Source organism: Urocitellus parryii, chromosome 1 (assembly GCF_045843805.1).
Source record: "Urocitellus parryii isolate mUroPar1 chromosome 1, mUroPar1.hap1, whole genome shotgun sequence".
NCBI lineage: Eukaryota > Metazoa > Chordata > Mammalia > Rodentia > Sciuridae > Urocitellus > Urocitellus parryii.
Genome location: NC_135531.1, coordinates 175,005,745 through 175,027,884, shown reverse-complemented (window position 1 = coordinate 175,027,884; position 22,140 = coordinate 175,005,745). Strand labels below are relative to the sequence as shown.

Here is a 22,140-nt window from a genome sequence, read left to right as displayed (position 1 = left end):
AAAGAAATAGGAAAAACTCTACTGAGAGGAAAATGCCATGGGAAGGATCTAGAAGCTAAAAAATCAAGGCTACTTTCAATTGAGGTTACCCTGTGCAGGCTGGTACATTCCGTACAGTAAAGAGCAGAGACTTTCTCCTTTTCTAAATATACAGAGGGGAGTGTCTTGCTTGACAAAGAGATTATGACCTCAGACTCAAGAAATTAATTGCCAGAACCATTGCAATTCAAATTACAACATTAAATTAAATCAATTTCCTAAGTTGAATGTTGGCAATATATTAATACAATTTTTTAAAAATCTTTAAAACACATATCATAACATTCCATAATCCCAACTAATATTACACATATATGCATCTATGTTTTTACATATACATTATATGTATATTTCTGTATTATACTCATCTTATTTCTACATTGTATTGATTTAATCTCTATCAGAACACACGATTTATGTTTTCTCCTATATGTATAATGTAAGGGGGTAAAAAAGATGGTAAGAAAATAGAAAATAAGAACTATTAGGGAAGATGAGAAGACCAGGGTAAGGGAAGAGAGATGTTAAGAGATGGTAATAGGAGGGGTGGATATGATAAAAGTACATTATATGCATGAGTATGAAAAGTCACAAAGAAACCCATTGTTCTAGAGGCTGGGGATATAGCTCAGTTGGTAGAGTGCTTGCCTCACATGCACAGGCCCTGGGTTCAATCCCCAGCACCAAAAAAGAAAGAAAGAAACCCATTGATCTATACAATTAATATGCACTAAAAGTTATAATTTAAAAGATTCAAAAGTATAAAGAAATAGAAAAAGAAGATGATTTAAGTTTTATAAAGAAGTAAACAGAGGCACTCTGTTTTACACATAGCTGACTGAAGTTCCTGCTTTGCATATCTAATTTACAGGCTCTATATTAAGTTGGTGCTTTATCATCCAAGTCTGCCACCACTTGGGGCAACTGGAGATTACATCAAACTGAAGAACACATGCCAACAACCAGATGGCTGCACTTGGAAGGAATTCCTCCAGCCCCAGTCTTACCTTCAGATGAATGCATCCCCAGCAAACATTTTCACTGCAACATTCTGAGACATTGGTCTAAATCACTCAGCTAAGCCTCTTCTCGATCCTGACCCTCAAAAACTGAGTGTGAAAAAAATTATTTTGTTCATACTACTAAACTGTGAGGTGATTTATCACATACACTAAATAATAGTTTATTGGTTTTCAGTTTTTGGTTTTGGGGGTTTGGGGGGAGAAGGGGGTATACCAGGGATTGAACCCAGGGGCACTTAACTACTGAGCCACATCCCCAGCCCTTTTTTATATTTTATTTAGAGACAGGGTCCTGCTGAATTGCTTAAGGCCTCACTAAGTTGCTGAGGGATCACATTTCGAGAACACATTTGCTGAGGCTGACTTTGAACTTGTCCTCCCTGCCTCAGCCTCCCAAGTTGCTGGGATTACAGGCACATGCCACTGCACCCAGTTTTAAATAGTAGTTTTGGCTGAAGACTGGACATCATAGATAGTACATAATAGTAACATTATATACTGCCATGTTCTCATGAAAACTGATTTTTGTTGTTAGGCAGCTAAGTTGCCTGAAAACTACATGACCAGTGAAACTCCACATCATATGCAACCACAAGAATGGGATCCTAATCAGGATAAATTATATTCCATGACTTTATAACATGTCAAAATGCACTCTACTGTCATGTATGTCTAAAAGGAAAAATAAACATTTAAAAATAAAAAATGATTTTTAAAAAGGTAAAACGGATGATGCCATGCCTTGCTCAATGTCCCCCCAATGTCCCCATATTTCATTTTCAGTAAAATCCAAGCAACCTCTTAAAAAAAAGTAACTGCAAATATTTTTCCCATAATATACAATTCTTACACCTCTTTCCTGTTTACATGCCTTCCCATTACAGCTATTTAAATCTGGACCTCATACATCTCCCTTGTGCCTATCAAATGTGGTGGTAAGTCATGAATTTGGGTACTAACATAGTCGATCCCTCTGCCGTTTCTTTGTTTCTAAGCTCTAATTTATTTCTTTGCTCTAATTTCTAGCCTTGGACTCTGTTCTCTGACCCGGTAGTGTTTCTGCCACAAAGTGTGCATGGTTGAAAAATGTGAATTAAGAAAAGCATTAAACTCACAGATCTGATTCTCCATAATTTATCTCTCAAGAATAGATTGATCTCTGTTTGCTGCCTTCTTTTATGTCCTGTCTCCTAAAAGTGTCCCCCAGGACATGCTTAGTTTAGTTAGCTGTCAACAGATTCCAGCAGGTTATGCTCTAAATTTGGATCTCATTTCTTCTGTGGACCTTGCCCTGTCACGATTTCTTTTTAAAAGCTCCAACTCCATTGCTTTAGACTCTAATGCATTTAGCCTCTATGGTTTTGAAGGAAAATACCACTGTTTTCCAAATCCCCAACTGTGTGAGACCGGAAGTGCCCCTGGCAAACCACAAGTGCACAATTTTTAGCCCTTCCTGTTCTTTCTGTTGTACAACTTTGGTTTTGTTTGTTGTTTTTCTTTTTCTTTTTCTTTTTTGGTAGATCAAATTCCCCTCTAGCTTATCTCTGCTTCTGAATATTTTCCTGCTTTACTTTATGCAGATTTTATAGCTGTAATCTATAGGAGTTTGTATACAACTACTTCAATAGTCTTTTAATTTTTCTTTTTGGGGTACCCGGGATTGAACTCAGGAGCACTCAGCCACTGAGTCACATCCCCAGCCCTATTTTATATTTTATAAAAACACAGGGTCTCACTGAGTTGCTTAGCACCTAGCTTTTGCTGAGGCTGGCTTTGAACTCGCAATCCTCCTGCCTCAGCCTCCAGAGCCACTGGGATTACAGGCATGTACCACCAGTCCTGGCTCAGTAGAGATTATTAACAGAGTCATTCGAAAGCCTGGTTTCAAACACTTCCTGTTGGTTTTGTTGTAGTACCTCCAGGGATGAAAGAAGATTGAAAAATCTAAAAATTTTTGTATTTAATAATTGGAGATGCCTTAAGACAGGAATCAGGAATGATTAATTATACTGCAGAGCTCCAAGAATTAACTGGGAACTAGATTCATGGACAATTTTGATACAGACCTAATAGCTAAAAGAATTTATGCTTCTGAGAGCCTGCTTCATGAGGTTTAACATTAGGGGAAAACTTGTAGTTTCTATTTTTTTTTCTATTGCCATGTAGCAAATTGCCACAAACTGAGCAGTTTAAAATGACACCCATTTATTAGCTTACAATTCAATAGGTCAAATAATAGCACAGCCTGGCTCAGTTCTCTGCTCAGGGAATCACAAGGCTTAAATCAAGTTGTTGGCCATGCTAGGTTCTCATCTAGACATTTTTTTTGGGAAAGGAATTGTATTCAAGCTCATGCAGCATTATATACACAGGTTTTAGAGATTAATGTAAGGGAGCTGGGTCCATTTTTAGAATTCTAGTCGCTAGTCTCATCGTAAAATATCTCTAGTAGGTTAAAATGCCTCCCAAGAACTTTGGGGTCAGAAAGGAAACAGGATAATTTTGTAGATTATCTTTTGGGGGCTTCACCTGCTAAATTCAGTTAGTAATCAACAACTAGTATGCCATCTATCTTATCAACAAACCAAGACAAATCAATAAGACTGGACTACTCCTCTCAAAAATATTATTCACACTTGCATATTTTTTAATACCTATAGGAAGAGGGTTACTAACTTCCCCCCACACACAAAAAAATTTGGTCTTCTAAAATTTCTCCTACTATTCATGGGTGAGTACTCCTGCACTGTGTTTTGAGAAATGGAACATGCTATTTGCACTCCACACTGGAAAGAAGCAAACAATGTACACATGGAAAATGATTTATGTGCAATACTCACTGCAGCTTCATTTATAATAATACAAAAATGTTCAACAACAATAGAGTGCAAAGTAAATTAATGCACACCCACAAAATGCAATCCCTATGGGACTTACATTCTAGTTGATGAGGAGAGACATTAATCAAATAATCAAACAAATTAGTGCAAAATTGCAACCCCTGAAGGCTGCAGCCATTTAAAATATGGTTAAAATTTGAAAGTTTCCCCCCCAAAAAAAGATAAAAATTTCCTAGGATCTAATATTTAAAAAGAATCTGCAACTGTAGATCCCTACAATTTAAAAAAAAAACAATAATATTACATAAACTTTGTAAGTAAGGAGAAAAGACTAGAAGGGAACAAACAAGGTGTTAATAGTGGCTGTCTTATTTATATGTAGTTCCCATATTGTATAATTTACATATGTTACTTTTAGACATAAAAAAGTAAACTGTATCACAAAAATATGAAAATAAGTTTCATTCCGTGTACCACTATACTCAGATGTACAACCTAGGCAGGACGTTTACATCTTGTTTGATTTTTGTGGTTTGCACTCAAATTATTTGGAAAAAGAAATAAGTGCAATACTACCCACTTATTCTTTGACAAATTTCTACCTTTAACATGGACTTTCTTACATTGCTCAACATTCTAACATCCTTCAAAAGTTCTCCTGCAATATTTAGGCTTGTAATATATCAGCATTTCTGGTGCTTCACACATCACCCCTCTTGGCCAAGACCAATGTCTTCCTGGCTTAAAACAGTATCAATATTTATGGATGATTCACCGGCTGGCTGGCACCGTTAAGATCTTTATACACATCACCTCAAACCTGAACAGTCAGACTGCACAATGGGCATTATTATTCCCATTGGACAGATGGGGTACCAGATGTCAACATTACTTGACAGATAAGAGAGCCCAAAGGCAGGAGTGGAACTCAAGACAGTCTGAACCCCAGGACCATGCTGTTTTTTTTCTGGTTTGGTGGACCCAGTTCTAAGGTGAGCCTAAAGATTGCCATCTTTCCCAGACATGTACATCTTCTATAATCTCCTCTTGAGTGTAAGTAGGAACTGTGAATATGATGGAGTATCACTCTGTGATTATGCTACATTATATACAGAAAGAATTTTGCAGGTCTAATTAATCTTTGTAAGTTAATCAAAAGGGAAATTTTCCTGGGTGGACTTATCTCAATCAGGTGAGTCCCTTAAAAGATAGACCAGAAACCTCCCTGAAGTTAAGAGATTCCCTTACTATCCTTTAAGGAGCAAGAGGACTTGAATTGACCAGCTGTAAGAAATTGAATTCTTCCAATAACCAGTGAGACTGGAAAAGGATCCTGATCCTTTTGATAAGACTGTGTAGTTCCTGAAAATATTTTAAAAGTCTCTTGAATGCCCGAGCAGAGGTTTAAGCTAATCCTTGACCAAATCTTATTGTGCAAACTACGAGATAATAAATGTGTTATGTTGAACTGGTAAATCTGTATGCCATGCACATCTGTATGTGATTCTGCTTCCTGCCTCTGATCTGACCTTTTCAATTGGCAAAGTAGTGACTCAGGTTTCTATGCAGGCTGGTATGTCTCCCACATACCCCAACTAGGGAGGCAGTTCAAAAGCTAACTTGCAGAGCTTTTATAAGAAATGGGCTAGGAGATAATAAAGGACTTCTTGAGGCAGCAAACTAATGATTTCTTTGTAATCTCCTCTGCTTTCCACGGTATCACCTTAGTGTCCCTAACCTCAGAAGATCCAGTATAAGCCAGCAGCAGCCATTCACTTTCTCTGCCCCAGAGCCAGCATGGATTTCCATGACCTCAAGTTGAGTTCAAACATTAACACCAGACTGCAGTGTTGGGGACCTCCCCAGTTTTCACTTCGTCCCCTAGGAACAGTGATATAAAGTATGAGAGATGTGTGGCTTCCATTTCTAGAAAGATCCACTTCAAGACTCATCCTTTCTTTTGGAAGATAGCTTCATGGGGGATACTTAAACTCCTGTAAACATATTTTAATGTCAACAAGAACTTTAAACAAAAGAGTTACATCCAGTGATAGTCCAGACTGGTTTAGCAGAATACATGATTTCCCAAATTTCAGGAGAACCAGAAGTGTTTAATAACTCCTATGTCATAGGACTCTCTGTTCAAGACTTTGAATCCATTTTTTGAACTCTAATGCTTTGGTGTATGGGTCTTGTGCTTACTTAAATACATGTACCCTGATAAAGACATTTCAGTTTAAAGTTTCCTCAATCAACAGACAGCAACAAGTATCATACTCTTTCTTGTGAGTACATGAGACAATAAAAGAAATTAAAAAGGAGGAACTGAGAGTAGACACCGGGCCACAAACACTTCCAGAAGGAGAATCAGCAGCGCTAGGCACTAAAGGAAGATATTCCCCACTAGAAGCATCCAGAGCCTGAGCAGTTTACATCTTCTTATGTCACTTCATTCTGCTGCAGAAAAGTAAATAAAGCTTCTCAGTACAGTTGATTTGAGGTGATTGTATTTATGCTTACCATGTCTCCCTCTAGCTCAAAATTCACCATTATTCCTCACTCCACCCACACAACAGAAGGTTTAAACCCCAGTCCCAAAGTTATAGGTGGAACATGAAACCAGTGAGAAGCTTCTTCAAATAAGTTGAGGAAAGCAATGAGAAAACAGAACCCACAACTTAGTAACGGGAGGGATTTCTGTATGTCAGTACTAAACCACATGCATAGAAAAAATGGCCCGAGGATGATGGCAGACACCATCTTCAAAGCACAGGCACAAATAAGACCCCAAATACAACCCAGAGGTATTGTTCCTCAGGAGCACAGCAAAGGGACCAAGGAGGCAAGGTCTCCATTTCACCTAAAGGGTGATACTGTTATTGCACTACTGTCCCCCCTCCAGACAACCTGCCACCCCTGGGTTACAAAGCAGGCCCAGACACCAGAAGGCCTCAGGAATCTGCCATGGTAAGAAGCGCCACTCCAATCACTCCTCTTCCTTTGCCCCATCTTCCTCAAGATCTGTATCCTACTACCCTTGAACCATGGCATCCACAATAATTCAGATCATCCAGTGCACAGCGCTTGATTTCCCCAGGGCAGAATACAATGCCAAATGTAAGTCTGTTGAACCTGGGGTGGGAAAGACAGTTGTTATGGAACAACTCTACCTAAGGCAATGCCGGGGAAATCTCTGGCACCTTCTTCTGGAACAGAGACAAACCCACAAATTTAACAGCTGACAGGAATTATGCCTCTCTAGAATTTAGCAGAATTCTAAATAAGGAGTATTCGCTCAAAACTGGGGAAAATGGACCTTGAAGAATATCTGAATGCACAATCGTCCCATCAATCATTCAGGGGCGAATTGAATGCCATACACTTTGCTAGTTGCTGAATATACAAAGATAAAAGGAAGCTGGAAGTACAGGGAAGGGAGCCAATCACCAGCAAATGTCATATTGGGTGAATTTGTCACAACAAAGGCAAAGTTCAGGGTGTGCACAGAAAGGAGGCAAAATACCAAACAACCCCCCTTGCCCTGGGGTAACATCACAAAGTCCTAGGGTTGCATGTCCTCAAATGCAAATCTTTCCCAGGAACCCCACATGAATTTGATATGTGATTTAGTTCCCACTTTACACAAATCAGCAGCTAAGTGAATATATCTGATTGACTGATTAATTCAAAAGCCTTATCAGTGAGGTTTGTTAGTGCTGCCCAGAGAAATGAGCAAGTTCAAGTGAAATATATGCAAACATCATATCCCCCAAATTATGCAAGGTTAACTTCAGTCTTGGGTCATAACAGAGAAGAAGAAAAGATTCGTTTCAATCCAGGCTTGGCATGAACTGAGGGAGCAGCTCAGGGAATAGAGATAAGAAGCCTGTCATGTTCCAAATGGCAGCAACTTCAAAGGAGAAGGCTTTTACATTTATGGGGATTTGATTATCCAGAGAGATAAGATAGAAAGTGGTAAAGGAAATCAAAGGGAAATAAAACTCTAGAGATTGTCTGAGAAATCAGGTTATTTGGGGGGGAAAGAGGGAGATCATTCAGCCAGTTGTTTTCTATTAAGAATAAAATCCTCAAAGCCAAGATTTCCAAGTTGGCATTATTTGAATCCTTCACAACAAAGATGAGAAATTTAAAAACCAAAGATACTGAACTAAATTCTATTTTTAAAACTCTAAAGCATCGGTTCAAGCTATCGAAGAGTGACTTTCCAGTATAAGGACTGTTTGGGGAGAAGCCTGCAAACTGATGGCAAGACTTATTGCAGACTAGATTTTATTCTTTAAGAAATAAAATTCTCAAACTGTTAAGAGTGAGTCCGTTTACACTGCATTTCTACCTCAGAAATTTCAATCCTGAATTCTTAACAGCAATGACGCAATGGTGAGGAGGTATTTTTCTTTCCTTTTAACTGACGGAACAATAACATATTTCCCAATAATAGGAATATCAGAGCCATGTGTGTGTATGCATGCAAACACAGACATGCACACACGCAACTATGTGCACATATGCATTTAAATGTCCAGAAGGTAAACAGAAAAAAAAAATGTAGTCTTCAGTCCACAACCTGCTTTAGCCAAAGTGTTTACTAAAAAAGCATGCACATCTCATAAGTAGAGTGATGGTAATTATTTGGGGATTTCCAGGCTGGCATGGGATTCAGATTCTGGGCATTTATAGACAGACCTTATGTCAAAAGATGATTAAAATTGGCAGCTGCCCAAGCCTACCTATTTAGAGAAACAGTTCTCCTGTGCCTGGTAGGGAAAATAAACTTTAGAGTAACTGAGTCCATTCTTCATTTCATTTCCCAGCTCACACCTCGTTCATAGCTGACCCAATCTATAAATGTAAGTCATCCCACCTTTAACTCAAGGAAAGAAAGTGGTGAAGCCAAGGGATTAGGCAGGTCCAATTCATCACCCAGAAAATAAACAGGGCCCTGCTACTGTAGTGGTGAGTAGATAGCGGCTGGGTTATAACTAAAAGCCCCAGCCTTGGTTGTTGAGCGGGACCCAACCAAAAACAGCTTGACCTTGAGGAGCAAACAGAATCAGAAGACAGATGATCAGGCTCAGAGAGTCGAGTTTTGTTCCCTGCAAAATGAGAATAGGCTATATAATTCCTTATATTTCTCTAGTTCTCCACTTTACAAGGCACATTAACACTTTCTCATGTGATCCTCACAAACTCATCAGTGAGACAGACTCAAAAGCCCAGCCCAGCCCAGGAAACTTCTGTTTTAGTCCGCTTTTTCGCTGTTCAGTGATGAACAGACCTGACCAGAACCACTTTAGAAGAGGAAGAGTTTATTTGGGGGCTCATGGTTTCAGAGGTCTCAGTTCATAGACAGCCCGCTCCATTCCTCTGGGCTTGAGTGGATGGAGGCTGAACATCATGGCAGTAGAGTGTGGTAGAGGGAAGCTGCTCACATGGTGACCAGACAGCAGAGAGAGAGTCCACTTGCCAGATGCAAATAGAGACCCCAAAGTCATGCCTCAGTGCCCCATCTCCTCCAGCCACACCCCACCTGCCTCTAGTTACTGCTCAGTTAATCCCACCAGGGATTAATTCACTGATTAATTTAAGGCTCTTGCAACTTAATTATGTCTCCTCTGAATCCTCTTGCATTGTCTCACACGTGAACTTTTGGGGGACACCTCACATACAAACCATAACAACTTCAGAAGATGCTACCCACTCTGTCACTTTATCATTTCACAAGAATCATGCATTTATTGTTTTGTTTTGTTCTTTTTCCTGAGCCCATGCTTATTTTCAACATCACTAGTTTCTGGTGAATCTTGGTTATGAAAGCTCATAGTGCAAAGGGGCAAATAGTTTTTAAACTGGAAAATATCAGGATAAAAATCTACCAAGCATAGAAAGCATGTCTTTAAGGCGCTGAAACTGATATTTCTGTTGCTGACTAGCAAAGACCAAATCAGCTCTGCTTTCGGTATAGACTGTCCCTTTTGAGTACCTGCTAGCTTCTAGTACTATTGGAATCTTTAAGTCAAGGGTCTCCTAAGAAAATCAAACTTTCTTCTTTATGGTCACACTTTGTTTGGTTCCAAGGGCTCAGTTACTAATTGCGTAGGTTGTCTTGTAAAGTTATGATAGCACAGTGAGTTTGGCTCTTTCAAGAAATCTTATGGTTCAAAAAAAGAACTGGTGTCTCTGAAGATATTCAAAAGAATATGATGCTGACTCTACAGGTAATTCCAGCAGAAACCCCCCCCCCCATAACTGAAAGCTCCCCTTGCAGAAGGATGATGACAGCTTATTGCTGTTTACACCCGCAGTGTCTGCTACAGCAGCTGTCACAGAAGCCTACACCCAAGGCCAGCTTCATGGGCATGAGAGCTGCAGTGTCACAGAGGGACCCTCAAAAGAAGGACCCTGCACTTAGTTTTAAGTTCTTCTACCGTACTTGAAACTAGTAATTTAACAAAGGGTCTTGCCATCATCATCATATAATCACTCATTTAACAGAATTGAACTGTGTGGGTCTAGAATTGACTTAGAAGAAACAGAAGGAGGAAAATCCTTGAATTTAACAGTTTTTTGGTCTTGAGCAAGTTAATCCTTCATATGATATCTACACAATGTTATCTATCTAGTTATTAGTATAGAAACATGTCATAGTATGTCAATTAAATCATAGTTCCATTATTATGTAGGATTCTGGTAAATTAATGGACAATTTAAAAATCTTTATTTTGTACAATTATGATTTATTGTATACTACTAAAATTTGTGGTAATTTTCCTATCATGATGCCTATCGGTCTTTTGTTCTTGAAAAAGTAAAACTTATAATAACTGCAATAAAGGAAATAAACCATTTTTTTTTAGGAAATAGAATTTTCCTGTAAAAAGATGCTCTTTTATCAGGTGAGTACTCTAAAAAACCATTTATGCTGCAATTTGAAAAGAAACCTCACTCCATTATGGGCCCACCTTCCTGCCAAGAGGCCATACTTGAGGAACAATTGATAGTGACAGTTCTGCTAACTACCCAGTTCTTATTTTGCTGAGTGGTATTTATAGGTAAGCTGAGGATGGTAGCTAAATTCCTTGACACACTACGGAGTATTTCTTAGAACTCCTGGGAAGGCAGGAAGTCGGCAGGAAGAGAAACTTCAACAGGAAGATAGAGTGACCTCACCTCAGCAATTTCATTAGGTAGGATATAATCCGAAGTCTCTTCCCCATTGTACAATGAAAACTTTAGTAAAATATCTAGACCTCATGGATGACTGATTGAAAATCATTTGTGGAAGATGCATCAAAGATGTGGGAGGAGAACAGTTGACCCAATGATAAGGCTGGTGGGTCCGGATGCAGAAGTTCTGACAGTCTGACAATGTGACTCTCATGAAAACTCATAATCAAAAGGAATACAAAAACTCACATATTTAAAATAACGACTACAGTTTCTTTTTTTATGTGGCATTTTTGTATTAAAATCTTACTCTGAGTACCAGAAAGGGAGACAAAGACAAGTGAGGAAACCAGAAAAACAAAGATGATAACTGGGCATAACTACAATTACTACCCCACTATATTTTGGGATTTCCTAAATCACAGAGTCTAGCCGACTAAAACCTGTAGTTCTTAAAGTCTGTTAGACATAGGAATATGAATGAAATTGAGGCTCTGTGAGCAATATAAGCCCAAGCAAGATTTGGGGGGTAAACAGGGCTGCAGCAACAGGCAAGTCAAGTGGTGGCTGACTGCTGGGTTCCTCTTTTCATTACTTTCTTGTGTCATAGGGGCAGCAGTTCTAGCTGCAATAGAAGCAAATCACAGCTACTGCGATGGCTCTCGCGTTGCTGATTTGAATCATTTTGAAAGCATCAATTTCCTGGATGAAATCTGTCCTGCCCTAAGTACCTATCAGAGCTTTCTTTTCCCCCTCACTATCTATGGACTAATATAATGACATATTATGTCACCTGTATTCCTAGATCTCCACATTTAAACAGCAATGGTTCTACTTGCAATCAGCATGACCTTTCTCCAAACTGCTCTGCTAAAGGAAGAAAAGCAACTTTCTTCCCACTATCTTAATTTATTCAGCTCTATTAATATTTAGAAAACACCCACTAGGCCACGCACTACTTATTCAATTTATGAAAAACTTTACCACCATGGGGTATTCAATTCCACATTTTAAGGCATCAATCACCATCAATAAAACAGAGCAGCAGCCATTGAAACTGCTCTAGTAGAATGAATAGAGCTTCCTTTGAAAGCAATTTAAATGAGCTTTGTATTTTGGCCTTAAGGTCAGCTTGTGGGCATCTTAGCAAATCTGGGAAGTCAGGTAAATTTCTTTATACACCCTCAAGCAAGGAATACAGATGGCATATTGCTTCTTTCAGTCCCTTTCCCTTTTTCCAATCATTTATCTCTTTTGAAGTTCCCACTCCATCCCCATCCACCTACCAACAATTTTAACAACCTTAGGAACCCAGATGAAATCTTACCTCCTCTAGGAAGGTTTCTCTGATCTACTTGCAGTCATCTGTCATTTTATAATTTTTATGCTTATACCATCCCCTATTCTTCCTACATGGCAGTTGAATTCCTATTTTCTTATTTCCTGGCTGTAGAAACACACTGTACTTCCTTTAAATCTACCCAGACTGTAAATTCAAGCTACTAAAAACAGATGTTTATAGTTTGGACTTGTTTTTCTTTGTGTATGTGTGTGTATTGTGTGTGTGTGTGTGTGTGTGTGTGTGTGTGTAATTACTTTATCTGCAGCACCTCATACAGTGCTTGATATTTGACAGGCTCTCAACAAATATTTGCTAGACAAGTAAATTGTGTTATCAATAGATATTTGTCCACTAAAAAATTCATGAACCTTTGTGCCTAGTATAGAGTTGCTATGGGATTGATTTCCCAGGCCCCCTTGAATCTTGCTGACCACATGTCTGGTGCTTACCAGGAGGATATAAGCAGCAGTGATGTATGTCCCTGCTTGGGATGGAGTATTTGAAGCAGGTCTCTTTCCCCTTGAACATCCGGAAATAAAGAGCTGAGGTGTCCCCCCGAAGCTCCCGTGTTAATACAGGAATACTCAGAGGTGAAATGGTTAGATTATGAGAGCTGAAATCTAATATGTTCATCCTAGTTTGAATGGACTCACTGGGTAGTGAGGGGCATGGCTGAAGGAGGTGGGTCTCTAGGAGTATGCCCTGGAAGGGTTTGTCTCCCCTGAAGTCCCTTCCCCTTTCTCTCCTCCACCACACCCTTCCACCATGATGTCCTGCCTCACCTCCAGTCCCGAGCTATGGAATCAGCCAACTACGGACTGAATCTCTGAAACCATGAGCCAAAACAAACATTCCCTCCTCTAAGTTGTTCTTGTCAGGGTTTTTGTTTGTTTGTTCATTTGTTTGAAAACATAACTAACCCAAGGTCTAAGAATGTAGGCCATTAGGACACTAGAAAACAAAAATGCCTAGATCCCCACGTTACCATGTAGGGAAAAAAATTCATCTATCCACTTGGAAAAAACTATACTGAATGATTACCTAAGTAAGAAAAGTGTATTCTATTATCAACACAAAGAGCTATCCGAAACTATTTATAGTTTCATAAGACTTAAAAACCCACAAACAACCCCAATGTTCATTAACTAGTAGTAGATGAGTAAACATAAGGTAGCATACCCATACTGCAGAATATAATTATGCCAAAATAAAAAGTAATGTACTATTGATATAGACTAAGCCACAGACGAATCCCAAAATGTATTATGCTAGGCAAAAGAGAGCAGACACAGAAAATCTATAAACTGGATGATTCCATTAATCTAATATTCTGAAAAAGGTAAAAACCATAGGAACAAAAATCAGAGCAGTGATTGTTAACAGAGTGGACAGAAGGAACTCACAAGGAGAGCTCCCAGGGAACTCTCTGGAGTAATGGAAACATTCAGCACCTTGATTGTGGTGGCAGATACTTAGCTGTAAATGTTTAGCAAAGCTCCTTGAACTGTTCATTTAAAACAGAGAAGTTTTACTCTATATAAAATTATTCCTCAACAAAACTGGTTTTTATAAAACCTTCCATGTGAAAACACTGAGATCTTGAAGTTTATTTGGTACATAGCTAAATACTTAGTGTCACTGTAGATATCTCATCAATGAAAGAAGGAAAAATGAAGTCAACACAGTACTAGGGGCTGCTTTTGCATGCTTCAGTAAGCCCTGCATGTTGCTGAGCTTATAATAAGTGCTCAGGAAAAACGTGTTGTAGTAAATTTAATTTCTCTCCCACAATTTTTACATTCTGTAGTTTGCCTACAATCATTTATATATTCATTCATCCATTTCCTCCTATCACTGCGCACCATAAAACAAAATCTGCCAAGCTCCATACTCCGCAAACACGTTTTTCAAATACTTCCCGTGCAAGCAATCAGGCATTGGTCTGTTTTATTCATAAGGTGATTTTTCTTTCTAGCTGCTGGAGCCACTTAAACATTTAATATCCATAAAACTGCTTTAATTTTTTAAGAACACAAATGGGGATTCCATTGCACTGAATATGGAATCATTTGGTGTCATAGCAACAAGCCTCGTTGTGTCATTTAGAATCCACTCACTAAGGCCAGTTCTCAGACAAATACTCTGACCTTTTGGTCAACCTCTTACTCACAGATTTGGAATCTAGACTTGTAATACTAGGAGATTGCCCTGACCTTTCACCTTGTAACCATCCTTTTCTATCTTCTGAGGATTTAACACACCTAACATTTCACTGAACCTATTTCCAAAATTCATCAGAATAATAAAGGAAAGGGCACTGGAAAAGAAAGAATTGAAGAAAAGAACTAGATTCTCTATGTATGGTTTTCTAGAAAGAATTCCTCAGGTAGGTACAGAATTAGAATATTGAAGTAACTTGAAGGGAAGATGGTTGATGGCTTTGAAATCAGTCAGATGTACACTGGAATCCCAACTCACTAATTTACTTGTTCTGTGTTCTCTACATGCAATTTAAGCTCTTTAAGCCTGAGTTTTACCACCTGTAAAAATGACAAGATAAACCAGTTAGCAGCAAGGGGTTAAGCCCCTCTCCCATGGGCTGTTGCACTGATAAATAAGACCTGGTGAAGGGCAATGCTTAGCATAAAGTAGTGATTATTTTAAGGTAATTATATCAGGGTGGGAAAGATATTAGGCCACTCTTGCAGCTCAGAATTAAAAATGATCTAGAAGTGAAGCCATTTTCAACAAAATTGATGCAATATAAAATGGGATAGGAATGAATAATTAAGCATGAGATCCATGTGGTCAGGAACTCTACGTTTTCCACAGTAGTAGCCCCAGCCTGGCACATTGTAGGCAATCAAGATTACTAAATGTTGAATAAAACAGGGATTCTGGACTCACCTCACTATGACAGTTGCTAAGCCCAATAGCATTTGATTTCCTCATGTATGAAGAATTTATCTGAAATGATACTCTTATCTCTGAAATGCAATAGTGTTCTTAAAGTAAACAGGATCTTAAGGCATCACCTAGTTTAACAGTGTTACTACCATCTCTGCTTTCACCCTTAGAAGAAGGGCATGTAAACCTTGTATGAGGAATTGTTGCTCACCCTTTTGATAGAATAAATGTAAATGACATTGCTTAGAATTTCTGTATCTCCCTTTATATGCCATTAATAATTCCCTACCTTATTAAAAAAAATGCAGTGCCTACTAACTGAAATGTCAAAATTGACATACCAACATTGCAGTTGACTCTAAGAGCTGAGTCAAATACTTTGGAAAGAGCAATTTGTATTCTGGGGTCGGCCTCAGTCCTAGAGATACTGCACAGGTACCTTGACATTATCAGAGGCGTGTGGAAGTAAAATCTGTCTCCCGAGACATATTTTTACTCTGGTCAGACAATTAATGAGAGAGGCTATTAAAGCTAATCTATGGTTGTTAGCATTTGAAAAGGAGCTCTCTGAAAAATGGGCTAAGAAAAAAGACATTAAAATAGAGGAACAGAATTTGGTGATGGTACTCTTCCCCACTTTGGATGGCTGATGGGAAGATAACGAGGACAGATGATGGATGAGTCGGTAATATGGGCAAATGGCAGAGAGAGCTGCCTTCTTTAGCAAAGTGACATTCCTGGGGACTTGGTCTGACTCAAAGGAGTAGAAATGCTTTGCAGATTAGTTAAGTACTCAGTCATTCTTAGGAATATAGTTTCTGATTTTAGAAAGTTTTTAATCCTAAATAAATAGAAGGTGACTTCTATCTTCCCCCAAAACAAAATTTCTTCCTTGCCTCTTTATGACAAAGTGGTTCATGGAAAACTGCCTCAAAATTGGCAACTGAATGATAGTACAGTAGTTGGCATGATTTAGAGGTTGGAATGAAGCAAAAGTGTAGGGAAGAGGACAGATAAAGCAAAACAAGTGTTCATCAGACTAAGGTAGGTAATGCTGGGCAGCAAACGACTTCATGCCTCAAAACTTTACTTTTTACTGATACAAATCTCATTCTAGCCTAGGAAGCTTTGGAGGACATCTGGTGTCCATGCAGTCACTACATGATCTGGGATTATTGTATCTGGGGGCATCTCAATACAAGGCTTCCTTAGTCATCAGAACATAAGCAGAACATGGAGATCGACCCATTGCTCAGTACCATGCAGAAAAATTTTGGAGAGACCAAGAAGCCCTGGCTCCAGACCATCTTATTGAGATGCTTGCTTCCTGGATCCAGCTACATCATCCCAAAGATCCTACCCTTCCAATTCTTCCTGCAAGGCTGAAAACTAAATGATCCCATATGAAGATTTTATATGTGGAAATTTGAGTTTATATAGAAGGGAGAAGATACAGCACATTCCTGGAACTCAGAAGGAACTCATACTGGGAACTAGCAGAGAGGGTATGAGTCATTAGACTTGATCCTGGAATGGTTTAGATGACCCCAAAGACCCAGACTTCTGTTTATCTAATTTGTACCTACAAATTATATTGCTGTTTATCTAATTTGTACCTACAAATTAAGTTGCTGCCTCCACATCTGTTCCTTCCCCTCTGGCCAAGTGGTTCCCTAAGTTCCCATATGAAACCATAGGGAGGTCTTGTTGTTATTGGGGGTACTATGTGTGATAGGTGTACAAAGACCCAGAGCCCACAGTGTACTCACTACTCAAAGACGGTAGAGCCCAGCTTGCAAGTTACTTCATAAATGCTTTGCAAACAGTGCTCCTGAATAATAACTCCCATGGAAAGCTCTCTTTTTACATGAATTACCTCTAATCCTCTTTAAAATACTCTAAAGGAATCCCTGCTATTGTCCTCATTTTATATCAAACAATCATTCAGCCACTAAGCAGAGGAAGTGAGCTGTGGAACCTGGCATCCTTGCTCACCACACTGCTGCCCCTGAATGTCCACCTCTACTTTGGTTCCAGACAAACTCTCCTAGATCATCTCAGACTTGCATTCGTGACCCCTTGTGGTGAATACAAACCTGAATCCCAGTCCCTGTCCCATCCTGGAAATTTTTCTTAATGCTAACTGCTTTTCATTAAAAATATGAAAGAAAACTTTCCCTCCCTAAGCCCACTCCCAGCTTCAGCAATTCACTAAAAGGCCTTCTCTGCACTCAGCACAGAGTCAAGTTCATGGCCAGGGTTAGTCACAGTGAAAGGAGACAAAGTCAAATCAGCAAACAGAAAAGGGCATGGGGTGAGCTCTAGAGGAAACTAGTACAAGCTTCCAAGACTCTTCTCCTCATGAGATTCATACAGATGTGCCTAATTCTTCCAGCATCACATTGTGACAACACACGTGAAATGCTGTCTAGTAGAGAAGTCATCAGAGATGTAGTGCCCAGGGGCTTTGGTTTCAGGGAATGGTCACATAGGCAACTTTCCACCTAGAATGTACCAAAATCCCAAACTCCCAGCAGGAAGGAAAATGTTCAGCATAAACATATTGATTGTACAAACAGATTAGCCACAATGAGCCACTGTTTGAGTTCTGGGAATGGTGGGGACCCTTCTCAGATCCACATTCCCACATGCCAGCCAAGGGCCCTTCTAAGCCAGCAGTCAGGCGTACTGTGTCAGCTCTTTTCTGCACTACCATCTATCCAACAGGTGTTACAAAGGAAGGTGTCACAAAGACTTAACTTTTAGTCATTCACTATGCATAAACCACAGCTCCAAATGCTGGATTACACCGGAAAAAAAAAATCAGACCAAAGTTTTACATCATGAAGGGAAATAAACTATCTAATGCAAGAAATAATTGTCAAAGCAATGGATAAATATTCAATAAGAAGCCTTCTGGGGGGGAAAATCAGAGAGGGGAAAATCAGAGGGAGAAGTAATATATTTCTAAGATGAACCTTCTTAGCACTTAGTTCCTGAGATGGAAATGTGCTTGGTGTGTGAAGTAGCCGGATGGGAGCTTAGCATGGCTGGGGCATGGTAGGAATTCAAGAGAGAAAAAACCCAAGTCTTTGCCTGTGCCGAAAAGTCACTCTAAGATCTAACACTTTTGTGAGTGTGATAGGATGCCATTGGCTGGTGGAGAAAAAGTGTGACATGTCTAGTTTACACTTTAAAAAATGAATAAAGCATGCTTTCTGTCTACAGAAGGCACTTGGTTTAGGTGAAACTTTGTGCCAATTAATAATCAATGGGTAAAACACTAAAAGGGATACAGAAAAAAAATGAAGTTGAAAGGCTAATGCCACCCGATTTCATGATTTATTGTAAAAACTTTAGAAACTGAAACTATAATATTAGCATAAAGATTTGCCTCTGGCTTTTCCGAGGGTTCAGGGAAATAGAATAGTCAAGAATTTGACCATTGTGAGCTGGGTGTGTGGTCATGCATGCTTTGTAATCCCAGTGGCTGGGTAGGCAGAGGCAGGAGGTTCACGGGTTCAGCCTCAGCAATTTAGTGAGGCACTAAGCAACTCAGTGAGACCCTGTCTCTAATAAAATAGAAAATAGGGCTAGGGATGTGGCTCAGTGGTTGAGTGCCCCTGAGTTCAATCCCTGGTACGAAAAAATAAAAAAGAAAAAAGAATTAGACTATTTTGGGTATGGAAAATTGAGTTTTACAAAGAGGCAGTTTAACAAAGAAAGGACAATGTATTCATTAAATGGTGCTGAAAAAATTAAATGTCTACATGTAAAATGAGGGAGAGAGAGAGAGAAAGAGAGAGAGAGAAGGAAGGAAGGAGAGAGAGAAAGATAGAGAAGAAAGGAAGGAAGGAAGGAAGGAAGGAAGGAAGGAAGGAAGGAAGGAAGGAAGGAAGGAAGGAAGGAAAGAAGGAAGGAAGGAAGAACAATCAAGTTTGAGTCAGACCTTGCAACATATATACAAGCAGTAGGTGCCAAGCACTTAGCAGGTAAGCTGCTAGGTTGGCTCTGCCAAGCTCTGGGCACTGCACTGTGGGCTCTTGATCTCATGCATCATTACACAGGGGCAACATTTGCTCTGGATCCATTCTGAAAGGATACATACTTTATGGTTCTATTTATATGACATTAAACAGGAGACAGAACTATAGAAATGATAAACAGATCAACTGTCACTAGGGGTTGCAATCAGGGTGAGGAAGACAGGATGGAATACGTGAAGATGCTCCCGGGATCACAGAGTGATAATATCTCCATTAAGGACATTCTGAAAAGTAAACTGGCATGGGGCAGAATTTGTCACCATACCTAAGGATTTAGTGGGAAGTAGCCAAGGTTGCCAAATGACCTTCAGTACTTGTAACAGTACTATATAAAGAAGAATCCTCTCATTAGCATTCCTAACTTTACTCCTTTTTAGAGAAATCTGTTAGAGTACATTAAGACATGAAAAAAATTCAAAGATATTTCTAAGATGAAATATCTTAGCCCTAAATAAACTTTCATTCAATTTCCTCCATTTAAAGCAGCTAAATGAACTCCTTCATTTAAAAGAGTTCTATAACTGGAAAACCCTCTGGGAGAGAGAAAGAGCAGGGGGTGGGGAGAAAGAGAGAGAGAAAGAGAGAGAGATTGAATGATTGATTGATGATTGATTGATTGATTGTGTGAGTAAATGCTTTTTGCACAAACTAGAAAAAGCACCAAGTCTGTATCTGGAGACCAGGGGTTAATTCTAGTTCTATCCCAGACTCACTGCATGACCCTGGGATGTCTGTTCTTTCTCCTGGGTCACACAGAGTTTCCTGATCCATGATGAAATGTTCATTCTAGTTAATTTCTAAGGTGCTATGAAGCTCAACATTTCCATGACTCTAAGACCCATAAAAAGCTCATTATTCTTTCTATACTTTAATAAGCAAATGTGACCCGTGCAGATAGATTAAATAAAGGAGCTAAAGATTGATAGGGGTTACCTTGTGTTTTCCCAGTAAAGGTCAAGGCCAGGGAAATGACAGCAGTGATGGAGTGACATCACCAGGAGGGGATGAAGGCAATGGGGAGGTGGCCATGTTTCCTCTTGTGGTCTTTTCCTGCAACTCAGAAGCAGAGCTTATGAAAATGCTAAGGCATGTTCTCTTTCCTTGATAAACTGTCTTCTGTAGGAGCAGAGATGAAACTGGTCAAGAAGGAGATTTGAATGCAGCCATTAACTTATTCGGTGAGCAATTATGACGCTCACTGTGTGGCAGATCCGAGTGAAGAGTAGTAAGAGTAGTAAGAGTCCCCATCCTCACTGGGTGCACAGTGAGTCAGGAGGGAAAAAGATAAGCAATTTTTAAAAACATGACAAATGCTATGTGATACAAGCCGTCAGTCATGTATTCATAGAGGAGCGAAGACAAATTCCCCAAATAAAATGGAACTTCACAGGTCTTTAATGGGTGTAGGGCCACCCAACAGGGATCTGGAGCTGAGATTGTCGAGGAGGGTGGCAGTGCCCATGAGAGCACATGAGACAGAACACTGAGTCATCAGACAGCCAGGGATGGTGGGGACAAGACGAGCAATTGGGTTTGCTGAGAGCAGAGTGATTATTAAGAACACAACAGAAACTCTTTAATGATTGGAACCATGGAGGGTGCCAAGACCAGAAAAAGAACTTTGCTGTCATGCCAGAAATCCTATTAAAAAGTCAATGAATTTTGCAGAGCTGAAGATCAAGCATCATACAAAGAAACTTCTTCAAAAGGAGCTTCAAAAGGCAAGAAAGAAGCTAATCTATGGAAGAGCTGTCACCAGGTGTGTAGGCAGATATACAAAACTGAGATCGGGATGGCTAAGATGGCAAGAAAAGCTGGCAACAGTGTCATCAGGATCAGAGGTATCAGTGCTGTGAGCCCAAAGCACTGAAAGTGCTATAGCTTCTTTGCCTTTGCCAGATCTTCAGTGGCACCTTTGCTAATGAAACTGGTCAAGGAGGAGATTTGAATGCAGCCATTAATTTATTCGGTGAGCACTTATGATGCTCATGGTGTGGCAATTGTGAAACCATATATTGCATGGGGGTGTCCAGACCTGAAGTCAGTAAGTGAATTAATCTATAAGCATGGCTGGGGCAAAATCAATAAGTACATTGCCTTGACAGACAATACTTTGCTTCACCTCTTGGTAAATATATCACCATTTGCATGAAAGATTTGATTCACAGGAGCTATCCTGTTGGAAATGCCTCAATGAAAAAGATAACTTCCTAGTAACCTTCAAATCATCTTCTCCACAGGGTAGAATGAAGTAAAAGACCACTCCTTTGGTAGAAGGTGGAGACACTGGCCACAGGGAAGAACAGGTCAGCAGGCTTATTAGAAGGAAGAGCTCATGTGTCTACCATACCATGGAACTTTGGGTAACCTGTTCAGTTAATAAGCAATCACTGCTCTCAAGTTGAAGGGGGGGAAAGAACTAAAAACAAATAATTAAGAAAATTTCTTGGGGCTGGGGATGTGGCTCAAGCGGTAGCGCGCTCGCCTGGCATGTGCGCGGCTCTGGGTTCGATCCTCAGCATCACGTAAAAATAAAATAAAGATGTTGTGTCCACCGAAAACTAAAAAATAAATATTAAAAAATTCTCTCTCTCTCTCTCTCTCTCTCTCTCTCTCTCTCTCTCTCTCTCTCTCTCTCTCTTAAAAAAGAAAATTTCTAGTAGATAAATAACCTAAACAGATTAGAATTATGCCTTACAACTGTAAGTTATTCTTAAAATAAAGTTAAGAAAATTGGGTCTATGAAAGGAACCACACAA

At 39.5% G+C, this 22,140-nt stretch overlaps 1 pseudogene; it reads left to right on the top strand.

Annotated features, from left to right (window-relative positions):
• The first annotated feature begins 21,036 nt into the window (after window positions 1-21,036).
• Window positions 21,037-21,786, top strand: LOC113188675 (large ribosomal subunit protein uL30 pseudogene; annotated as a pseudogene).
• Window positions 21,787-22,140: the final 354 nt, after the last annotated feature.